This window comes from Macrobrachium rosenbergii, chromosome 46 (genome assembly GCF_040412425.1).
Source record: "Macrobrachium rosenbergii isolate ZJJX-2024 chromosome 46, ASM4041242v1, whole genome shotgun sequence".
NCBI lineage: Eukaryota > Metazoa > Arthropoda > Malacostraca > Decapoda > Palaemonidae > Macrobrachium > Macrobrachium rosenbergii.
In genome coordinates this window covers 7,445,001-7,469,000 of record NC_089786.1, presented here as the reverse complement: position 1 = coordinate 7,469,000, position 24,000 = coordinate 7,445,001, and the positions used below count along the sequence as shown (strand labels likewise).

Sequence of the window (24,000 nt, the reverse complement as noted above, 5' to 3'; positions counted from 1 at the left end):
GTGTGTGTGTATATATATATATATATATATATATATATATATATATATATATATATATATATATATATATATATATAAGAGAATGCAGTTTGTGTGTTCATTACAAAATATGGTTATGCAAGAGATATTATTCATATATATATATATATATATTATAAATATATATATATATATATATATATATATATATATATATATATATATATATATATATATATATATTATATTATATTATATACTGTATATACTGTGTATATATATATACTGTATATATGTACATGTATATTTATACATCTCAATGTATGTAATTACACATCATACTTATCAGTCTATTACTTCACACCGATTCCTCTTTGACAAAGCAGCAGCAAGAGATCTCTCCTCCTCCTCCTCCTCCTCCTCCTCCTCCTCCCATCCATAAAACCATTACAGTAATCAATCATAATGACACAATCATTAGCTTCATCGTAATTACTATCAATATGGAGGGAATCACTGACGTGCTAATGATTTTCCCGGCATTTTACTCCCAATCCCAGGAACCGCCTGTGTCGCTTGAAATCAAACGTTTTAGATAATAATAATAATAGTTATTATCATTCTTAATTATTACAATAATAATTTGTTGTTCGTATATATCCCCGCATGTAATTTTTAGTAATAATAGTAATATTGATTTTAAAAATACTATACGCAATCGTTATAAATCTATAATTATGTTGCTGTCCAAATATCCTGTATTACGAAGTGTAGCTATAATAATAATAATAATAATAATAATAATAATAATAATAATAATAATAATAATAATAATAATAATAAAGAAACAAATCCACAGTTATGTATATGTACATATATTTAAAGATAATTCTGTACAGAATTATCTTTAAATATATTTAGCCATACACAACTGTGGATTTGTTTCTCCATTTGAAGACTCATGCTACTATGAGTATTTTTGAAATAATAATAATAAAAATAAATGTCTGAAATAAAACTGAAAGCAATCATCTTTAATATTAATAATAAAAATAGCAACAATAATCTTACTTTATTTCAGTCAAACTTCCTACGGGAACTTCATCTTTGATTACCATCAGTAATAATAAAAATAAAAATGAAATAAAACTTAAAACAATTATATTTAATATTAATAATAATAACCATAGTAACAATAATCTTATTTTATTTCAGTCGACTTCCCACGGGAACTTCATCTTTGATTATCAATAATAATAATAATAATAAGTATCTGAAATAAAACTGAAAGCAATTATGTTTAATATTAATAATAATAATCATAGTAACAATAATCTTATTTTATTTCAGTCAACTTCCTCAGGGAACTTCATCTTTGATTATCATCTGTGTGAGGAACCAACTCATCACAATTTATTTATACATTCTAATCTGTCAAGGTAAGTGTCCTAATTGATTTCTTAAAAGGTACACTTAAACATTCATTATAAGACCAAAGTATAAGTACTTGGCAACAGGGATGCTCTGGAGATTCTTAAAAAAATTCACATTTATTGAATGCCATTGTATAAAAATATTGTTAGTGATATTATCAATAGTAAATTGAAGTCAGCACCATGATTACCAAGGGCAATATGAATAATGATAAATAATAAATTTTTCAAGATGCTCTTATTATTATTATTATTATTATTATTATTATTATTATTATTATTATTATTATTATTATTATTATTATTATTATTATTGTATCTATTGGTGTCAGTGTAAACATATATTAAAATATATAAACAAAATTATTATTATTATTATTATTATTATTATTATTATTATTATTATTATTATTATTATTATTATTATTATTATTATTATTATTATTATTATTATTATTATTATTATTATTATTATTATTATTATTATTATTATTATTGTTATTATTATTATTATTAACGGTGGTAAAACGACTATTCAAAAGAAATGCCATTCACTTACTAATATTTTATAACTATGATGATAAGTACAATAATAAGTCTCTATTTTCCCCTAAAGCAAATTAAGATATTTACATTACTGGAAACTTTCGCTTCATTACTGCTGCAACCTCCCCATTACAACAACAAAAATTCCTGATAAAAAAAAAACACCAAAAAAGGATTATTTTCCCAAAAGAAATATTTTATCAACTGAGAAATGTTATTTTGGTAAAGACAAACATGAGAATCTGCAAGGGGCAAGAAGAAGAACAAGGAGAAGGAAGGAAGGAAGGAAGGGAGGAGGAGGAAAGACAATAAGAAGGAGGAGAAGAAGAAGAAGAAGATTACAAGGGGAGAAACGATAAAGAACACGAGAAGGGAGAGAGAAAGAGAAAGAGAGAGAAAGAGAGACGAAGGTGTACAACCAGCATCGATTTCATTTTAATTAGCTTTCTCGTGAGAAGTCACCCCATCATTATCTCCCTCTTACTCTCTCTCTCTCTCTCTCTCTCTCTCTCTCTCTCTCTCTCTCTCTCTCTCTCTCTCATTCTCTTTCTTGCCCTCTCTCTAGCCACCCACACACATACACACACACACACACACACACACACACCCAGCAGACGGTCGTATGCACGACCCTTCCTACACGAAAGGGGTAGTAAGGGATTTTTATCGGTCTCTTCTATCATACCAAAAGGGGTACCCAAATCATTCACACAAATAGGGTGCCACCACCACCTCTTCTTCCCTGAAGGGTGCCAAGGACGGCGACGGGGTCTTGTGGCACTGACACACATACACACACACACACACACACACAAACATACTTGAGAGAGTTAAATGAGTTGCTTAAATACTTCAGAAGGGGAGGAATGCGACGCTCTTAATATTATAATGCACTTTTGCATTGCAATCGGACGAGTTCATTGGACGAGGCATTTTGGTCTCATTATAAGATAAAGGGGAAGAAATGCCAGGGAGAGAGAGAGAGAGAGAGAGAGAGAGAGAGAGAGAGAGAGAGAGAGAGAGAGAGAGAGAGAGAGAGGACAACACTACTGCGCTTCCTCCCGTGGTGTTAAGATGTTGGGGAAGGAGGAACAGAAACTGTCTGGATTTCCCGTGGTGTTAAGATGTTGGGGAATTAAAGAGATGGCAAAATGGAAACTGTCTGGATTTGCTGGGAAACAATATGGAAGATACAAGTGAGGACATTAAAGAGATGGCAAAATGGAAGGTTTTCAACGCGATCTGAATGCAGTAATAAATATTTATACTTATATTTACATATATATATATATATATATATATACTTCTATATATATATATGTATACATATATATATATATATACATACATTATATATATTATATTATATATTATATATATATATATATATATATATATATATATATATATATATAAATATATCTATCTATATATATATAATAAATATACAATGTATACACATACACACATATATACATATATATTTATACACACACATATAGATAGATAGATAGATAGATATAGATACAGATATACTACACTGAACCTAACCAGTCCTCGAAAGCAGATCAGAATTACGTACGAACGGACGACGAATGCACAAACACAGTCTTTTATTTTTCCAAAAATACACAAACCCACACAAACACTCATTTACACACGCAACGCAACGCAACTCAATCACATACACACACACACACACACGCACACGCACACGCACACACGCCACTCAGTGCGGAGTTAATCAAGCCCCTTAATAATTGCAATCATTACGGCAGAAATGAGAAGAAAAAAAAAATATGCAAACAGGGAGATTTGGGTCATCGACCGGCGAAGGTATTTAATCGCGGCGTGGAGTCATTTCTTTCACCTTTTGTGGGTTTTTTTCCAGTTTTTGTGTGTGTGTGTGTGTTTTTTTGTTTTGACGCTTTAGATGGGAAGAGGAGGGAGGAGGAGGAGGAGGAGGGAGGAGGAGAAAGGTGAGAGACAAATATTAAAAAGTCAGGCGGAGGCGATTTTAAAGCCACGAGAGAAGGAGAAACAGGTGGACAGTCAAGATGCATAAGAAATGAAAAGGTAAAAAAAAAGCGTCTGTGAGAGAGAGAGAGAGAGAGAGAGAGAGAGAGAGAGAGAGAGAGAGAGAGAGAGAGAGAGAGAACGTACACCAATAACTGAAAACGAAAGGAAACAGAAGCCGTAAGATAAACACTGAGAAGACAGCCAAAAAGAACAAAGGTTGACAAAAGGAGAGAGAGAGAGAAGAGAGAGAGAGAGAGAGAGAGAGAGAGAGAGAGAGAGAGAGAGACAATAGGTGGGAGAAAGAGAAATCGTAACGTATTTATACGTAAATATCACACTCACGCAACTCTTAAAACAATACCGACAGACGCACACACACACACAGACCCGACAAAACAAAAGACCTTCCAAAAAAGAAAGAAAAAAAAGACTGCTTGTTTCTGCATCCGAAAAAAAAATTGTCGGGAACAAAAAAAAAAAAACAGACTTCACTGAATATAAATCAGATACATTTTTTTTTTTGCCTCTTTGGTATTTATAAATAGCGCTTTTTTTTTTTTTAGCGGCCGGAATAAAAAAAAAATATATATTTACGCGGGAACTCGACTCTTTTTGATTATCAAACGCGGGAAACGAAGCGCCAATTACCAAAGGATTATGAATACGCTAATTTTATTGTAAAATTAAAGCGCGTATTGCTTTTTTTTTCTTTTTTTTTTTACTATCACGAGGCCACGTGCTTTTGAAGGAACAGGTTGCTTCATTCATGAGGCTGCTTTTCTGCGTGAGAGAGAGAGAGAGAGAGAGAGAGAGAGAGAGAGAGAGAGAGAGAGAGAGAGAGAGAGAGTGAAGGTGTGATGACTTTTCTGTGTGAGATCAATGGTATATGGACGGATGAATTCTTCCTCCTACAAAGTGAGAGAGAGAGAGAGAGAGAGAGAGAGAGAGAGAGAGAGAGAGAGAGAGAGAGAGAGAGAGAGAGAGAATGTGGGTTTACCAATTTGGTTTCATTTCCTTTAAGAATTAAAGGATGAAATTCACCAGCGACATACAAAAAGATATTTTTACTGAACAAGAAGTGAACCTTCACACAGCATAAATCTCTCTCTCTCTCTCTCTCTCTCTCTCTCTCTCTCTCTCTCTCTCTCTCTCTCTCTCTCTCTCAGACAGAGAGGTGATTATTAAAGAACATGTGACAAGAAGAATTCTCTCTCTCTCTCTCTCTCTCTCTCTCTCTCTCTCTCTCTCTCTCTCTCCCACATATTGAATGAGGTCGAAATAAACACACTCATTTGGTAAGAGATGACGAAATAATAAATCGGAGTTTGATATATTCAACTGCAATTTACTCATTGCGATGGCGTCACTTCCCTAATTATGGGTAAACTTAGTCTTTCGCCTTATAAACGAGACTAGTCGAATTTTTCTTACTAAATAATGTTGTTATTTCGCATTTTTCCATTTTAGCAAATATAATAATTATTTCTTATATTCCTCTATACAGTTATATTCTTTTAGTTGTTCTTTTAAACAATTTCAAAATTTTTTTGTCTTGTAATGAATATCTGTGTTTTTCAATAATTAAATAGATCATGACTTTCTTTCAATAAAATTTTATTTTATTTAAGTAACATATTTTGTAACATAAAATAAAATTGATAATTTAAACATTTTCCTTAACACATAGTTAGACTATTTTTTTTTTTTGTAAGTTAAGACAATTCTGCTTTAAATTTTTTTTCTATATCAACGAAAATTACAGTTGCCCTTAACAACATTTCTGTTTTTTTAGAAATATTATTTCAAGTCATTTTACTATTGTTAAAAGCAAATGACACTTTTTTAAGTTTCAATTTCTCATATTAAACGTAGACGAGTTCTTAAAAATATGTGAAAATTTATAAGATATCTACATGATTTTCATCGCAATTTCTTCTTTAATTTTTTACCATATAAAATTATCATTTCAGTTTTACTTTCCTTCCATTTTGGTATGTGACTGCATTCAAGTCCTTTTCTCTTAATAAAAAAAATTTTGACTTTTTCATTTTAATTTCTCAAGAAAAACCGGAAAGTCAAAATCTGTTTTCCCATCCCATGAATTCATTTTTTAAATGAATAATTCATAGAGACTGTCTTATTTAATCCAAAATTCATCATTATCATACTTTTACATAAATTTATGTAATGTATAACAACGAACACAAATCCTCGCTTCCTTCATAAAACTGATTAATAGCTAGGCAAGAAGATTTAGCTTCTAAAGCGTTTATAAAAATAAAAAGAATTTGTAATTATCTAAAAGACTATTTCAATCTTTCAAATAATTACGAGCTCCTAATATAACTTTGGAACACGTGTTCACATTTATCTCAATGGAAGAATTAACATAAAATATAAAATATATAGAATTCCTCGAATGACAATTTAGACCATTTAGAAAAAATACCGCGTGATTAATCACTTGAACGTTAAAAGAAAATACTAAAAAAATATAGCCACGAAATGTCCTATTCAAATTAATCAAAAAGAATATTGCGTAATAATTTTTGACTATTTACCATTAATTAAAGATATGCCCAACCATGCAGCGTTCTCAATGTCAACAATTCCCTGCAAATGTTTTACACTTGCTGCGTATGTCAGCATTGAAAATATTCTTTATTTTTTCATAGAAATCTCTACCAAAAAAATAACACATAGCTGAAGAAAACGACCATTTCACATATTCAGACCCTTGCCTAATAAATCCATTTTCTTTATCAGAGTTACTTGCTTCAAATTAAGAAATAAATCATTTATTTAAATAAAGTGAAAATTTAATGCAAGAAAAATTTAGCAAAAAAACCGAAAACTAATAAATAACGATATTCCTGCAGAAGTACAAGCAAGCAATAAGATAATTTCTTTTTGCTTAATTTATAGAAGTAACTTGCTTCCAAAGAAGAATTAAATGATTTATTTAAATAAACAGAAAATTTACAAACAGAATAATTTAGCAAACTAAAAATTACCTATTAATCAATGATATTCCTGCGGTTGCACAAGCAAGCAAAACATCTTTTTCAATTTTTAATTAAATGTTAAGACTGATTTGCTTCTAACGAAATATTACATCATTCATATAAATAAAGAGGAAATTTAATGCCGGACAAAAAAATAAAATCAATAGTATTCTTGCGGCAACATAAGCAAAATTTTTTAATTGATTTTTATTTAACGCCATAAATAATTAATCAATAGTTTTCTTGCGGACACACAAACAAACAAAATATTTTTATTAATTTTTAATCAATTTTTATAGTCTCGTCCAGGAGCGCTTTAGTCTCAACGGCACTTTGCGCAAACTTCCGAACGACTGGATCCAGGCACCATCGGAGGAGGCTGGAAACAAACCCTTCCTTCTCCGCCGCAGCAAATCGCAGGCACGCAGGCAAAACCCTGTCACAAACAGGCACCATCTCCACAACATCGACAGACGAAGGAGAGAACAAACACGCACAAACAATGAAAGACGGAAAAAACCACCCAAAACAAAGGCATTTTTATTCAGCGAACGCCAAGAGAGTCTGCCTTTCCCGGCCACAGAGTCGGACGGAAGCCAAGACGCTTCTCTGAGAGAAAAGAGAGAGAGAGAGGGGGGGGGGCGAGAGAGAGACAACGCCTTCTGGAATATTTCGGGGCATTTTTCCACTCAAACGCTATTTTTGTCTCTTTGGACTTTTCCTGGTGCGGGTTGCTCTTGGGTTTTTTATTTATTTTTTCCATTTCCTTAGATTTTTGTTTTTACTGGATTAGGAATTATACAGCGACGGATTATATATGTGCGGGGGCGCATAAGCGTACGTTTTATTAGTGATTGTACATATGTGTGAGCGCATATATGAATTTAAGCGATGTAAAAGAAAAGCGAAGGAGGACTGTAGTGTGATTTAGGGAAAGAGATGAGGAACGAGCGGTAAAATTAATACGAGAATATATTTAACATAAAACTGTCCATAAACATTAAGGGATATAGGACAGAAGAGATGATGACATCAGGTTAATGTATATATATATATATATATATATATATATATATATATATATATATATATATATATATATATATATATATATATATATATATATATATATATATATATATATATATATATATATATATATATATATATATATATATATATATATATAAAACAAAGAGGAGAGCTTAGATCATAAGTAAACATAACGAAACAAAATCTAAAAATAGGCAAAGCAAAACCACACTAACATCTAAACCTAAACACATGTGTATGTGTGTATGTATGTAACTTGACCCCTCATCAGGGAAAACGTAAGGTTATTGTCTCTAATCAGGGACGGCTCTAGGAGTAAAAAAAAAAAAAGTTAGCAGTCCCTACCAAACCACTTACTTAACTGCTGAATCAGTAATGAGCATCGTATATATAAATCATAATTATCTATATCAAAATCAAAATCTAGTAATAATTTTGTGGGTAGCTAATAACTGATAATTCCTCGCCTACGAAAATATTATTTTTACTGATTATTTAAACAAGTTAAAAAATAAAAGTAATTAAAATAAAAACACAGAAGTAATAGGAAAATATAAGTAATAAAAAGAAAAAGTAATGAAAATAATAACAGGTACTTTGTTTTTATTTCTTCATTTCTAGGTTGAATTAGACGTTTTAATAAAGTACCAGGAAGGATTATCATTTGTACTTTGTTGATTGGTTAATAGGATACACTTAAAGAGTTTATGAATTATACACATACAAGATTAATAAACTAATAAATTGTATTTAATATCATGTGCTGTATACCTTGTTCCTCATATATATATATATATATATATATATATATATATATATATATATATATATATATATATATATATATATATATATATATATATATATATATATATATATATATATATATATATATATATATATATATAATATTTATATATATATATATATATATATATATATATATATATATATATAATAATGAGGGCATGATATATCATAAGGATAGTACCCTGGTAACTGTAAGTTTTTATTGACTACAGTCCTTGCTATATGTTCTGCTTCCTTCGAGCATTCTCTGCCGAAATAAGGAAACTTTTACAATTAAAAATTGCTGAAGCAGCTATATATACACATCTATAAACACATATACACACACGTACATACATTAATTTAAATGTGTGCATGTACTTTCTCATCCTTAAATAAAATGTTTAAATCAACTGAACTTTGAAGAACGTAGAAGATTTTTGAAACTCAAAAAGTTGACCCATTAAATAAAATGTTATATCATATATATATAAATCCATCAATATATATATTTCAAGAATATATATATATATATATATATATATATATATATATATGATATATATATATATATATATATATATATATATATATATATATATATATATATATATATATATATATATATATATATATATATATATATATATATATAAATATATATATATATATATATATATATATATATATATATATATATATATATATATATATATATAAATATATATATATATATATATATATATATATATATATATATATATATATATATATATATATATATATATATATATATATATATATATATATATATATATATATATATATATATATATATATATATATATATATATATATATATATATATATATATATATATATATATATATATATATATATATATATATATATATATATATATATATTCTTGTATATATACGTACTTACTTGAAACAGACAATTTTCTAAAACTTAATGCCAAACAAACTTATATATTTCTAATCTTATCTTAGCTGGTGCGTTTACTGTATATTATAAAATAAAATCACACAACGTTATCAGACGCTTTAAAAAGTTAATAAACAATAAATCTTCGGTATATTTCAACGAGCTTTCCTGGATTTTGAATACATTTCATAAATTATAAACAGCTTATGAAGATTATCACTTTCAAATGCATGACGATATCTGCCTGTTTACGAATAAGAAAATTGTCTATTTGACAGCCTTTCCTTCCTCACACTCTTTTAAAATTCTTCTGAGTCTAGTGTAGTTATACAGAATTGAAATGAAAAAATGAGAGAATGTAAGAAAAAATTCTCATGAACTTAATATGAATAAATATAAATTTTGAATAAAAAAAGAATTGTGCAAAAGGAAACGAGAGATTAAAATTATGAGGAATTTTGAGAGAATACAAAAATTATTAGTGAACGAAAATAATACAAAACGGAGATAAAGGGAGATTAAATCTTTTATATATATATATATATATATATATATATATATATATATATATATATATATATATATATATATATATATATATATATATATATATATATATATATATTTTTAAGTTACATAAAGAAATGAGAGGTTACAGTTTTGAGGAACTTTGAGGGGATACAAAAATTTTCAGCGAACGAAAATGATACAAAACGAAGACAAAGGGAAATTAAGATGTCTATTTTCAAGGTGGATCAGTAAAAGTAACTATAATAAAACTACTTAAAAAAGTAAAAAACGGAAATAATAAAATTCTTTTCACTCTGGTAAGGAAACATGAAGCCTAAATTAACGAAAATGGTGCGATGACAAGAAATGGCAGATTATACTCCTACAGATTCTGAGGTAAATTCAAAATATTTTTTTTTAATCACCAAAAAATTTAGTTACGATTTAGTGGGCAGAGGAGGCGGGTGGGAGATTAGGGGCTGGATTGCGAAACAAACAAAAGACCATCTTTTCTCACCCGATTTGTTTTTGTTTACGGAGGGTCTGGAAGGCCAAAATAAATGGCAACAACAATAATAACCTGACCGAATAGGGAACCAATAATAAAGGAATGCTTTTGAACTCTTCGACCGAAGTCCGGGCATCGCCCAAAACAGGGCCCTTGGATATTCGGTGGGCTTCAAGAGCACCAGCGCCCAAAAAGACCTTTTAATTATGGGTGGGTTTACCTCTCCCCCTCCTCCCCCCCAACCCCACCCTTGCCTCACGACCCCATTTTTATGGAGCGCAAAGCTTACGCGTTGACGATGGGAGAAGGCTGTTAATGCACCTGCTGGAGGGAGGGATACAGGAGGGGTTGGGGAGGAGGGCTGGGGAGGGGAGGTGGGGTGAGGGAGGGTATGGGAGGGGCATTAGGTAGATACTTAGTGAGAGGAAATGTCCCTTCTCATTTCGACCTAAAGTGGCGGAGGCGGTGTAGGGTATTGGTACACCTTCCTCTTTCTGCCTCCTCTTCTTCCTCCTTATTCCTCTTTCTCGTCCACCATTTATCCACATCGTCTCTGCTCTATTCCCTATTCCATCTTCTCCTGAGGCTCATTTTGCCTGTGAGGAGGAGGAGGAGGAGGAGAAAGGGGGAGGGAGGAGCACCAATTCCTCCCTCAATTCCTTCCCTAATGCCTATCAGAGTTACTTCCCTAGCTTTCCCCTTAACACCCACTCCTGATTCTCCCCCCCTCCCCTCCCACCAAGAGCAAACCCCCTCCCCCATTCCCTCCTTTCCTACCCCCTCCCCCACCCTCTCCTTTCCTACCCCCAACCCCCACAACACTCTCACCCCTCTTTCGTCACCATCTTATACCTGACTGCTGGAAAGGTGGCACAAGGTAGGAAAGGCTTAGAAGGCAGTCAGTGGGTAGTGTTGGAGGAGGAGGAGGAGGAGGAGGAGGAGGAGGAGGAGGAGGAGGAGGAGGAGGAGGAGGAGGAGGAGGAGGAGGAGGAGCAGGTGGTGGGGGAGAAGGGGAAGGAAGATGTGTTTCTCTTGTGTCCAAGTCTTTAACACCTAACTACGGCGCAGTAATGTAACAAGGGAGGGGAATGCTGCTACAGAGAGAGAGAGAGAGAGAGAGAGAGAGAGAGAGAGAGAGAGAGAAAGGCAGGAAGGTTTGAGGGGAAAGGAGGCAGACATTGTGCACCTTCTTCAGATTCCCCGAACTTGTAGGCGTATGGCTCCTAATCTCTGTCTATACACTCTGAGGGGGAAGGGGAAGAGGGAAGACCGAGATATGGCGGGGAGAAGGGGATTATACGAAACCAAGAGGACGCGAAGGAGGAGCAAGGTGTCTGTGTCTGTGTGTGTATGTCTGTATGTCTGTGTAGCTGTAAGGGCAGTTTTATGGCTACAGTAACTCAAGTATTCAAGCAAGAAAGGACAGCGAGTCAAAGATCGGGTAAGTGGCGAAGATCGCAAGGAAAGGGGTTGGGGAAGGGGGTTTAATACCACGGGGAAGGGGGTAATATATAGGAGAGAGAGGGGGAGTTTGGGAATGGCGGTTACAAGGTAAAAGTAAGTTTACATTTTAAGCAAGGAACGATAAGGCGACGAAGAACGAGAAAAGAAATGTACATCGCAGGAGGTGATGGGAGTGGGAGGGAAGGGGGAGGGGGGAGAAGGAGAGGAATAAGGTGGAGGGGGAAGGGGGGAGCCACAATTCAGGTAGGTAATTGTGAGTGACGTGCTAAAGGAAAAGGGGTTTTTAAAAGGGTGAGGGCGGGGGGTAGGGGGAGCCCGGAGCCACAATAGAAAGTCTTCACGGTAAGAGAAAAAAAAAACGAAACATTACCGAAGGCAAATCAAGACACCAGGGCTATTTGGCTATTTGGCTATTTCCCAGGAGCTGGGACCTTCAGGTGGGATGGAAAATCCAAATTGTAATACAACTGTAAAATTGTTAAAAGTCTCCCAGGTATCTAATGCTCTGACAAAGGAGATGAGAAAAAACTGAATTACAAATTACAAAAATAAATTTCTCTATGTATCTTATATTTTGGCCTGTGAGGCATGCTTTTACGAATAATAATAATAATAATAATAATAATAATAATAATAATAATAATAATAATAATAATAATAATAATAATTATAAAAAAAGATAAACATTGACATATCATTTAATTGCAAGCACTTTCAAGTCCAAAAATAAAATTGGACCAGGGCTTTTAATAAAAAAAGCCTCAGAGCCTTAAAAAAAATTGAACATTCTAACAACAATAACAACAAATATTGGAGCATTAAATGCTTTGCCACATAATTCTCTAAGCATATCTCTGCAAGCATCAAGGTGATCTCGGAAGTATGCTACACGTCCTCAAAACAATATTGCCAAGGGATTAACGAATTCCTTCGAAGGCAAATTCAAGTTGCATTTACGAATCAAAATCAACAATGCAACTGACAAACAAAAATTGAAAACAAACTGAAGACCGAAACTCAACATTGCAACTGAGAACCAAAAATTCAAAATTGCAACTGAGAACTGAAACTCAACACTGTAATTGCGAGCCAAAAATTCACAATTGCAACTCAGAATTGAAGCTCAACATTGCAGTTGAGAACCAATAATTCAAAATTGAAACTGAGATTCACCATTGCAATTGAGAACCAAAATTTCAAAACTGCACCTAAAAACAAAAACTCACAATTGCACCTGCGAACCAAAACTCAGCATTACAACTAGAACCAAATCTCAACGGTGTAATTTCAGAAAAAGTCAACATTGCAGCTAAAAACCAAAATTCAACGCTGGAAATTTGAAACAAAAATCTAACTTTGCAACTGACAATCAAAATTTAGCATTGAAACTTTAGGACAAAATCTCAACATTGCAGCTAAAACCAAAACTCAACGCTGCAACTTTAGAAAAGCTCAACATTGAAACTAAACACCAAAATTTTACATTGGAAATTTAGAACAAAGATTCAACATTGCAACTGACGATCAAAATTCAGCATTGCAACTACAGGACAAAAACTCAACATTGCAACTAAAAACCAAAAAATCATAACTGCAACTTTATAAAAAAACGTTGCAACTAAAAACCAAAATTTAACTTTGGAAATCTTGAAAAAAATTCAACATTGCAAGTATGAACCAAATTCCAACATTGCCACTACTGATCCCAAATTCATCATTGTGTTCAAGAACCAAAACTCAAATTGCAACTAAGAACCACAATTCACCATTGGAGCCACAACTCTACATTTCAGTTATACAAAGAAGACTAAAAAATAATCTTAGCAACCAAGAACAAACAACCGGTAGGCGTATAAACTATTTTTGGTGACATGCCCTACTTAACAAATACATCCGGAGCAATCTCCAGCAATACAGCTGTATCGCAGCAGGCTACAGCAGCAGCAGCAGCAGCAACAGAACCAAGAACAGCAATATGTATATGTCTGTCACTGGGTGAGAGAGAGAGAGAGAGAGAGAGAGAGAGAGAGAGAGAGAGAGAGAGAGAGAGAGAGAGAGAGAGAGAGAACAGAACAGACCCAAGAACAGCAATATATATAATATGTCTATCAGTGCGAGAGAGAGAGAGAGAGAGAGAGAGAGAGAGAGAGAGAGAGAGAGAGAGAGAGAGATGGGAAGATTGTAGAAAAAGGGTACGTGTATGTGCGAGAAAGGAGGGGAGGAGGGTGGGGGTAGGTTGCTCAGCATAGAAAAGAGATCAAGAGTAAACGAATAAGGTTGGGGAGGGGGAAAGGGGAGGGGGAGGAAGGAGGAATGAGATCCAGGGAAAGCTTGTTTTGGGAAGGGAGGTGTAGGGGTGGGGGGAGATGGAGACAGGACTATGAGAGACTGCTGTGGGAAGGTGAGAGTGGTGGGGAGGGGAGGAGGTTGTAATGGGGAGGGGCGGGGATGCAGTACACTAAGAGCATATCTATGTTGTGCATATAAATGATGGCTCCGTATGTGTGTTCTCAAGTAAGCCGCTAAATGGAAAATATGAACGATATAGGAAGCCGAGCGATTACCGGGGGGCTTCGTCGTGTCTTTAAACAACTGGTCTCATCTCCGCACTCTCGGGACTGGATGGGGAAAATAGTTTTAATAAGAATAATAATAATATTAATTATAATAATAATAATATAATGCAGAACAGATTATAATAATAATGATAATAATGATACAAAATATTCCCAATACGATGATAATTGGGAACATTCTGTTAAAATAATAATAATAATAATGATAATAATAACAATAATAATAATAATAATAATAATGATTATTATTATCATTATTATTATTATTATTATTATTATTTTTGGTTGTTGTAAAAGATAAGAGATTACAAATGTTGTTCTTAGAATAATAATAATAATAATAATAATAATAATAATAATAATAATAATAATAATAATAATAATAATAATAATTAACGAAAAATTTTATACTGTATTTAGGAGTAAAAAAAATTAATTTCAAATATTCAAAATATTGCTGATTCCTAAGAACAATACAATTTCCCGGACAAGCTTATTCAAAAGCTTCCATTTTTCATTTTATCATTATAAAATATAACCACTCTAAGTATACTGAATATTATATGTCATGTACATTCACAGCTTTTCCTTAATTATCTTTATATTCTATATCACCTTATACCCTAATTAGCTATTCAACATCACTAACTTTTCTTGAGTAATCTCTAGTTATATACTTAATGAGTTGTTTTAGTTTATGTAACCTTCTGATCCATTCTACTGAAATAACCATAAAAATATTATAACGTTACATATGATAAAAAAAAAAGGTAGCCTACATTTAAGTAAAATCAGTTATTTTTCTATTTTATTGTCCTCGTCTAATTTTCATTTCAGACCACAATTTTGATTATAAATCACAATTCTATATTTTTTGGCACATGACACCTTATAATCGTATAGACATCTGGACCTTTATTATAATAATAATAATAATAATAATAATAATAATAATAATAATAATAATAATAATAATAATAATAATAATAATAAAATACATATGCATTTCATTATTTTCTTTATCAGTCATCTCCACTAAATCATTTCCTAACGACCAATAATTAAATCAAATACTTTCTTCCTTTAATTTATATTTTTATTTCTAGTACATTTGTTTTTAAAGGCTATTCAGATTATGTTTAAGCTACCGAATAATTTTTTTTTAATTTTTTTTCAGGCTACAGAAATTTTTATCTTAATTTATGCTTTTCAAGCTACCGAATTTTTTTTTACTTTATTTTTTCAAGCTACCGAAATTTTATCTTAAATTTTATTTTTTTCAAGCCACCGAAATTTTTTTAAACTATTTTTTTTCAAGCTACTAAAATTTTAAAAATTTTTTTTCAAACTACGTGAATTTTTGTTTACTTTATTTTTTATCTTTATTACTTTATCCAAACTTTTATTAAAATTCTACCTACCCTCCTTTATGGGGTTTAGCAAGAGATCTCAATGCCTAAGTTAAAGGAAAATTGACTTCAATTGGCAACATGTTTCAAAAACTGAACTGATCCCTCACTCAAAACTCCATGAAAATATATTTTCCTAGATTTACATCACCACTCAAAATAAATTTTCACTGTATTTATTACTCTTTAAATATAATTTTCCATATTATTAGACTAAAGATAATTTTCACTTGTATTTTATTACCCTAACACTAAATTTCCAAAGCATTTATTACCTTAAAAATAATTTTCAATTGCATTTATTATCCTAAAAATAATTTTCGACTGCATTTATTACCCTAAAAATAATTTTTCTATAATATTTAATACCCTAAAAAATAATTTTACATACTATTTATTACCCTCAAAATAATTTTCCACTGTATCTATTACCATAAAAATAATTTTATATATTATTTATTAACCTAAAAATATTTTCCATTTATGTCTTATTACCATAAAAATAATTTTCCATATTTATTATCTTAAAAGTAATTTTCCATATTTATTATCTTAAAAATAATTTTCCATAGTATTTATTACCCTAGAAATAATTCTTATTTGCATTTATTACCATAAAAATCATTTTCCATTAGATTTATTACGTTAAAAGCAATGTTCCTTAGTATTTATTACCCTCAAAATAATTTTCCACTATATTTATTACCATAAAAATAATATTCCATTGTATTTATTACCCTAACAATAATTCTGCATAGTATTTATTAACCTCCAAATAATTTTCCATAGTACTTATTACTCTCAAAGTAAATTCGAATATATGTGTAGTGTATTTACCAATATCTTTCAACTTCATATTCAATGTAATTTTTTTTTTTTTTTTGCATTTTCCCTTTTTTGATTTTTTGGTAAAATAGGCCCAAACTCCGTAGTTAAAGTAGAAATGACTTGAATTGGAACCAGGTCTCCAACATGATTAAAGGTTTGTGTCACAAATAGTTAATTTTTTTCTCGATTGATCATCATCTTCGAAAGTAATTTTTTCATTGTTTTATTTAATGTTATCTTGCTTTTTTGGTTTTTGGCAAGAGTCTCCCCCTACTCTCCCGTATCCCAAAGCCGAAAGACTTGTGTTGAAAATAGTTAATTTTGTTTTTCCTTAGGCTGACCATCTGAACGTCATCTTTCAAAGTCATTTTTTTTATTGTCGTTTTGTTTAATGTTTTCTTGCCTTGAGGTTTCTGGCAAGAGAGTCTCTCGCCCCCTTCCCCCTCGCCCCATCCCCCCCCTCCCCTCCCCAAAGCCGAAGTTAGGGCATAAATGCCTCGAATCAGAGAAAGCGCCTACCCCAAAATTCCCGTTTCGAAAACAACATTACGAGGAACCGACAGACTCAAAGTTGTCACGTCAACTAACCTGTTTAACCGACTTATATTTCGATGATGAATCCGTAACCCAATTGCAACAATATCAGTAGAATATCACCGAACCTGCAGTCAGTGTGTGTGGGTGTCCCTCCCTCTCTCTCTCTCTCTCTCTCTCTCTCTCGGTCTCGTCTCTCCTCACGCCCAAATAACCGCCCGTAATTACCAAAGCTGTTTCTAAAATCGCGCCGTCGGAAAGATTCCGCCCTCAAGTTTTGAATTGTTCCAATTGGCTTTTCAACTTTTCGGCCGTCTTCATTTTGTGTCGATGACGGTGCATTCAATTCGACTCATTTATTTTTCCCGGTGAGTTGCCTTTTTTTTTTTTTATTGTGGGGCTGGGTAGCGGTGGGGGTGGGGTGGGGGTGGGGTGGAGAGGGAGAAGGGGAGAAGGGCAGATTTCCAGAAATTGCGAGCCTTATTCTCTCCTGAGGGAGGGTAATGTCGAATGTGGTTTACTAAACCAAAAAGAAAACATACGTTTTCAGTGATGTCGAATGTGTTGACTAAACCGAAAAGAAAACACATTTTGAGTAATTTCGAATGTAGTTGACTAAACCAAAAAAGAAAACATACATTTTGAGTGATGTCGAATGTAGTTAACAAAACCAATAAAGAAAACATACATTTTCAGTGATGTCGAACGTGGTCTACTAAACAAAAAAGAAAACACATTTTGAGTAATGCCGAATTTGGTCCACTAAACCATAAAGAAAAATAAGTATTGAGTGATGTTGAATGTAGTTTACTATACGGAAAAGAAAACAGCATTTTTCGAGAGTATCAGTTGTCTGTTAATTTTGTTAAAATGGAGGGCAGAGAGTTGGAAAGGAATAGTTTTTCTGTTAATTTCTGGAAGTATTGGATGATAAAGCGTTTGAAGTGATAACTTTTGCGTTAACTGCATGCAACATAGAAGATGAAAAACTTGACAGGATGACAAAATAGTAAATAAAAAAAAACACTGGATAATGAAGAAAAATTTAAATAAATCTATAAACTATTAATTATACGTTCCAATAACCACGATGGATTAATTATAGCTTTAAGGATTTGTGTACTTAAAAGAAAATGAAAGAAAATGAACTCATTTTCTATTAGTTATGAAAATCATTATTTATAGTTAAAATAGTAGCAGGTAGGCCATACTGTTTACGGGAACAGAAAAAAAATTATTCACAGTAACAAAAATCGACATGAAGTCACCCGTACTGGATGATTACCCAAATAATTCATACGTGCGTTACCTGCAATTAGGGTGAAAGCTTTACCCAACATGTTTGTGGAAATAATGAAAAATAAAAAAAATAAATCTCAAAAAATAAATTAAACACACTCAAATATCTTAATGGAAAAACACAAGAGATATACATACATACATATATACACACATACACATATGTATATTATATATACATCTATATAAATATGTATGCATGTATACCTACATACATATATATTATACACACACACACACACACATATACATATATATGTATGTATATATATATATACATATATATATATATATATATATATATATATATATATATATATATATATATATATATATATATATATATATATTTATATATATATATATTGCAAATGAAAAAAATATTTTTAAATTTATTACCAGCAAACAAGATCAATAAATATCACCTTTACATGCAAATAAACACACAAAATATAATTCAAAAATTAATATTTCCAAAGGAAATTTGGCGTAAAAAATTAAAAAAATCTTATTCTTGAGAAGAGTATTGCATAAAGCCTTTAAACATTCATTTTCTCTTATTTCTCTTTACTTATCTTTACGGTTCGTCAAGTGATTCCAAACGTGGAATATTTTCTTGATGTTATCAGCTACTAAAGAGAGAGAGAGAGAGAGAGAGAGAGAGAGAGAGAGAGAGAGAGAGAGAGAGAGAGAGAGAGACAAAACCACTCATATTCCGAAACGAGTACTGTGATCCTCTCGAGTCCATTTTTTCTTTCGTATACCCAGTTGGAACTGGGAATTTATCAAGATATAATTATACCTGCGATTTATATCCGGCAAATTTGGAATATGATTTCCTGCAGGGGAGAAAATGTAGGTCATTCAAAATCACATGCCCAATTGAAAACGTATGAAATAAAAAAAATAGTAATGAATATTGTTAAACATTCTTTACTCACAATGATTAAGTAATATTTTTTTTACTGAATATGCTTAAGCACTTATTTTTCTAATCAAATTGTTTCAGAACTTTTTTTAATGAAAATGCTTAAGCTTCCCCCTTTTTTTTAATGAAACGCCTAAGAACTTTTTCTGCTGGAAATGCTTAAGCATTTTTTAACGAAATGTTTTAGCACTTTAAGGAAAATTCTTAGCAATTTTTTTTACTGAAAATGCTTAAGAACTTTTTTTTTACTGAAAATGATTAAGCAATTTTTTTAATGAAAATGCTTAAGCACTTTTTTAATGATAATACTTAACTTTTTTTTTACTGAAAATGATTAAGCACTTTTTTTTTTACTGAAAATGCTTAGGCACCCCCTTTTTTTTGTTTTACTTAAAATGCTTAACCAATTTTTCTATTAATGAAAATGTTTAAGCACGTTTTTGTAATGAAAATGCCTAAGAAATTTTTCTATTACTAAAAATGCTTAAGCAAATTTTTTTTTGTACTTAAAATGTTTAAGCACTTTTTTTCTTCACTCAAAATGCTTAAGCAATTTTTTAAACCGAAAATGCTTAAGCACTTTCTTTTACTTAAAATGCTTCAGCAATTTTTCTATTACTGAAAATGCTTACCACACTTACTCAGCGAAACGGTTCATCTTCTTTAACGACAATATACCATTCTGAGATTCAAAGACTTCTCCAAACCACGCAAAACTAATTACTCTCTCATTCTTTCGCTTTCAAACTATTTTCCTACATCCCTCCACTTTCAAACTATTTTCTTCCACGCGAAAGAACTCTGTTATTGATACCCGTCGGCGAGTCTTCATATGATAGATATTTCTTTCCCATTGTTTCAATCCAACAAGTCTTACAGTATTTCTCTTTCCGAATACCTGGGATTTCTTCCAGCTTCAAGTTTTGTGTATATATAAAGAAGGTTAGTTTTGTTGAGGGTATAGCTTTGTAAAGAAGTATTTTTTTTTAGAGTATAGCTTTATCTTAAAAGAAGTATGTTTCTGTTGAGAGTATGTTTTTGGTGAGAGTGTAGCTTTATTTTTAAAGAAGTATGTTTTTGGTGAGAGTATAGCTTTATTTTTAAAGAAGTATGTTTTTGTTGAGAGTATAACTTTGTAAAGAAGTATGTTTTTGTTGAGGGTATAGCTTTATTTTTAAAGAAGTATGTTTTTGCTGAGAGTATAGCTTTATAAAGAAGTATGTTTTTGTTGAGAGTATAGCTTTATAAAGAAGTATGTTTTTGTTGAGAGTATAGCTTTGTAAAGAAGTATGTTTTTGGTGAGAGTATAGCTTTGTAAAGAAGTATGTTTTTGGTGAGAGTATAGCTTTATAAAAAAAAGTATGTTTTTGTTGAGAGTATAGCTTTAAAAAGAAGTATGTTTCTGTTGAGAGTATAGCTTTATAAAGAAGTATGTTTTTGTTGAGTGTATAGCTTTATAAAGAAGTATGTTTCTGTTGAGAGTATAGCTTTGTATAGAAGTATGTTTTTGTTGAGAATATAGCTTTATAAAGAAGTATGTTTTTGTTCAGAGTATAGCTCTATAAAGAAGAATGTTTCTGGTGACAATATAGCTTTATAACAAAAACCTTTTTCTCATAATCAAAATATATACACTTTTCTCAAATTTACTGACCTCGCTGAAGTCTCGTACATACAAAAAATATTTCTTTTTGGTGAGAATATAGCTATATAACTAAAACCTTTTTCTCATAATCAAAATAAAACAACGGATTTTTTCTAGGTTAATATATACACTTTTTCTTTGTTTCACTGACCTTTACGAAATCTGAAACTACAAAAACTTTTCAGGTAAATAAATAAAAAGGGAATTTTATATTCTAAGCAACTTTCGTGTTTATAACGGCATTTTAAAAACAGCTTTCTCCTCTTCTTCAAGTTCACTGCAATAAAACCTAAGATTGGATTTTTATGTCAGCATTACAACAAAATCTTCCCGGGTTACTGGAAATAAACCAAAATATTGGACAAGGTCTGAGCCCCTTAAAAAAAAGACTGAGGCGGCTTCACAACAAACGGCCTTGCTCACATAAATAAGCAAATAAGATTCCTTTCGGCATTATCTAAGTTTGGGGCAGAAGTTAAACGACATGTTTCCCCACTACGGGAAACTCAAGTTAGAGAAAATACAAAACTTAATTTCGGTAGTGTTTCTCATTGTGATTCGCTTTCATTTCTCAGTGGTGGTTCTCCCTGTGACTGGCTTCTGACTGTCATTCTTACGTCCACAATACTGCCCGAAAATGAAAGACTGCAGTATCTGCAAAAATACAAAACTGAGAAAAATGGTAGATACTGTAGTTTTTTTCCCTTGCCTTACTACTGATTTTGCAGATACTGCAAATAGGACCCCCCTAAATAATCGTGGAAAGCATTGAAGAATCATTCTGAAATTACAGTAACTTGTGCATTAGAGTTCCACGAGCCCAATAGGTGGCATATCTCAATTTCGAAAATTTTGCAGATACTGCAGTTTTCCATTTTAGGGCAGAATAATTCCCGGAGTTTGGCATTACGGCGATGTGTAATTCTTTCAGGTAGAAGATTCAAAGAGCTAATTCCTGATTAAGTACTTAGCTCCTACTGGAATTTTTAAATCATAAATAAACATATTCTGGTTAAGTCTTACAAGCCGAAGGAAACCATATTAAGATTATGAATACCAAACATTTTATGAATCTCAGCTATTGTTTCCAGACAGAAGATGGTTGATCGGGTTAGATTAAGCTGGCCTTATGCCGGCACAAATCACAACAGAGAAACGACTCTAGGCATGGTAAAATGCCTGGTATAGCCATCTTGATTCTGTCCATCAAACAGAGATGAAACAAAGTATGAACCTCAATAAAATTGTAAGAACCTCAGCAATATAACTTCCAGAATTTGTATGAATTTCAGAAATTTCCATATATATATTTATATATATATATATATATATATATATATATATATATATATATATATATATATATATATATATATATATATATATTATGAATTATCTGTAATGAACCTGTAATACCTTTGATTTCTAAACAAATATGACCGTCTTTAACACGTTCAGGTCAGTGTTAAAGGCAAAACGAATTAAGTTAGTCTCCGAATATCATATGAATACCAACAATATCCTTTAACGCTAAAAAAACTACCACCCCTTACGGAGAAATCTTAAATCAACAACAGAACATGAAAAATTAATATGATTATTTTACAGGAATCACACGCACCCCGACAAGTACATTCATTCTTCACACCTACAAAAAAAAAAAAAACACACACACACAATGAATGAACAAACAAGTCACCCCGACATAATCAGGCGAATTCCGGTCCCCAAACACCCACAATCGTCCAGATTAAAATCAATTAATAATAGTTTCCGAAATCGAACGAGGAGGAGAAAAAAAAAAAAAAAAAAGAGTTGAGGTAATCAAAACTGAACGTCAGATTCTCTTGACACAAACCGAATATTGCCATTCATTACAACTCGTTTCTTTCCTCTTCCTGACACTCGTCCGCAGCCAATGCCCTCAAATGAATAATAACGCCATAAATCAAAGGTCCTTTTTTATCTCTTTTTATTATTTTACTCTTCCGGGGGAACAATACCTGTATGGATATATACCCATAGCGCCAGCGTCAATGCAATCATGAGTTCTATTACCTACGAGGAAATTATATACTACACCTGGAATCTATTCATCACGGGACGCATTCCTGGATTTTTTTTTTTTTTTTATATTCGGACAAGAGAGGCATTCGTGAGCCAATCTCAATATTATTGCCTTCGGCGTGGTGCGTATCGGCTGCCACAGTGGCAGCAGGGGCAGGAGCAGGAGAAACGGAAGCGGCAGCAGCAGTTGTAGTAGTGAGGGCATATAAATTCACAAGCAGGATACCCCGCGAAAAATAATACCAATTACAATTCAAAGGAATCTTATCTCCCAAGAAAAGAAATTTACCTGGATAATCCTACGCCTTCAAAAATAAAATAAATATACAACCATTTCAAAACTTGAAATTAAAGAAAAGAAATTTACCTGGATAACCTTACGCCTTAAAAAAATTCAATTTCAAAACTGGAATTAAAAGGAATTCTAACTCCAAAGAAGGATACTTGAATAATCCTACGC

At 31.8% G+C, this 24,000-nt stretch overlaps 1 protein-coding gene and 1 long non-coding RNA gene across 7 annotated transcripts in view; one reads left to right on the top strand and one right to left on the bottom strand.

Moving 5' to 3' along the window:
• Positions 1 to 24,000, bottom strand: part of pros (prospero) — a 1,677,936-nt gene that overhangs the window by 1,378,547 nt on the left and 275,389 nt on the right. The gene's annotated exons all lie outside the window — the stretch shown is intronic.
• The window catches only part of LOC136830191 (uncharacterized), a 174,500-nt gene continuing 151,825 nt past the window's right edge, over positions 1,326 to 24,000 (top strand). The window contains exon 1 of the long non-coding RNA XR_010850593.1: positions 1,326 to 1,418. This is a non-coding gene — a long non-coding RNA (uncharacterized lncRNA). The remainder of the gene's footprint in view (positions 1,419 to 24,000) is intronic.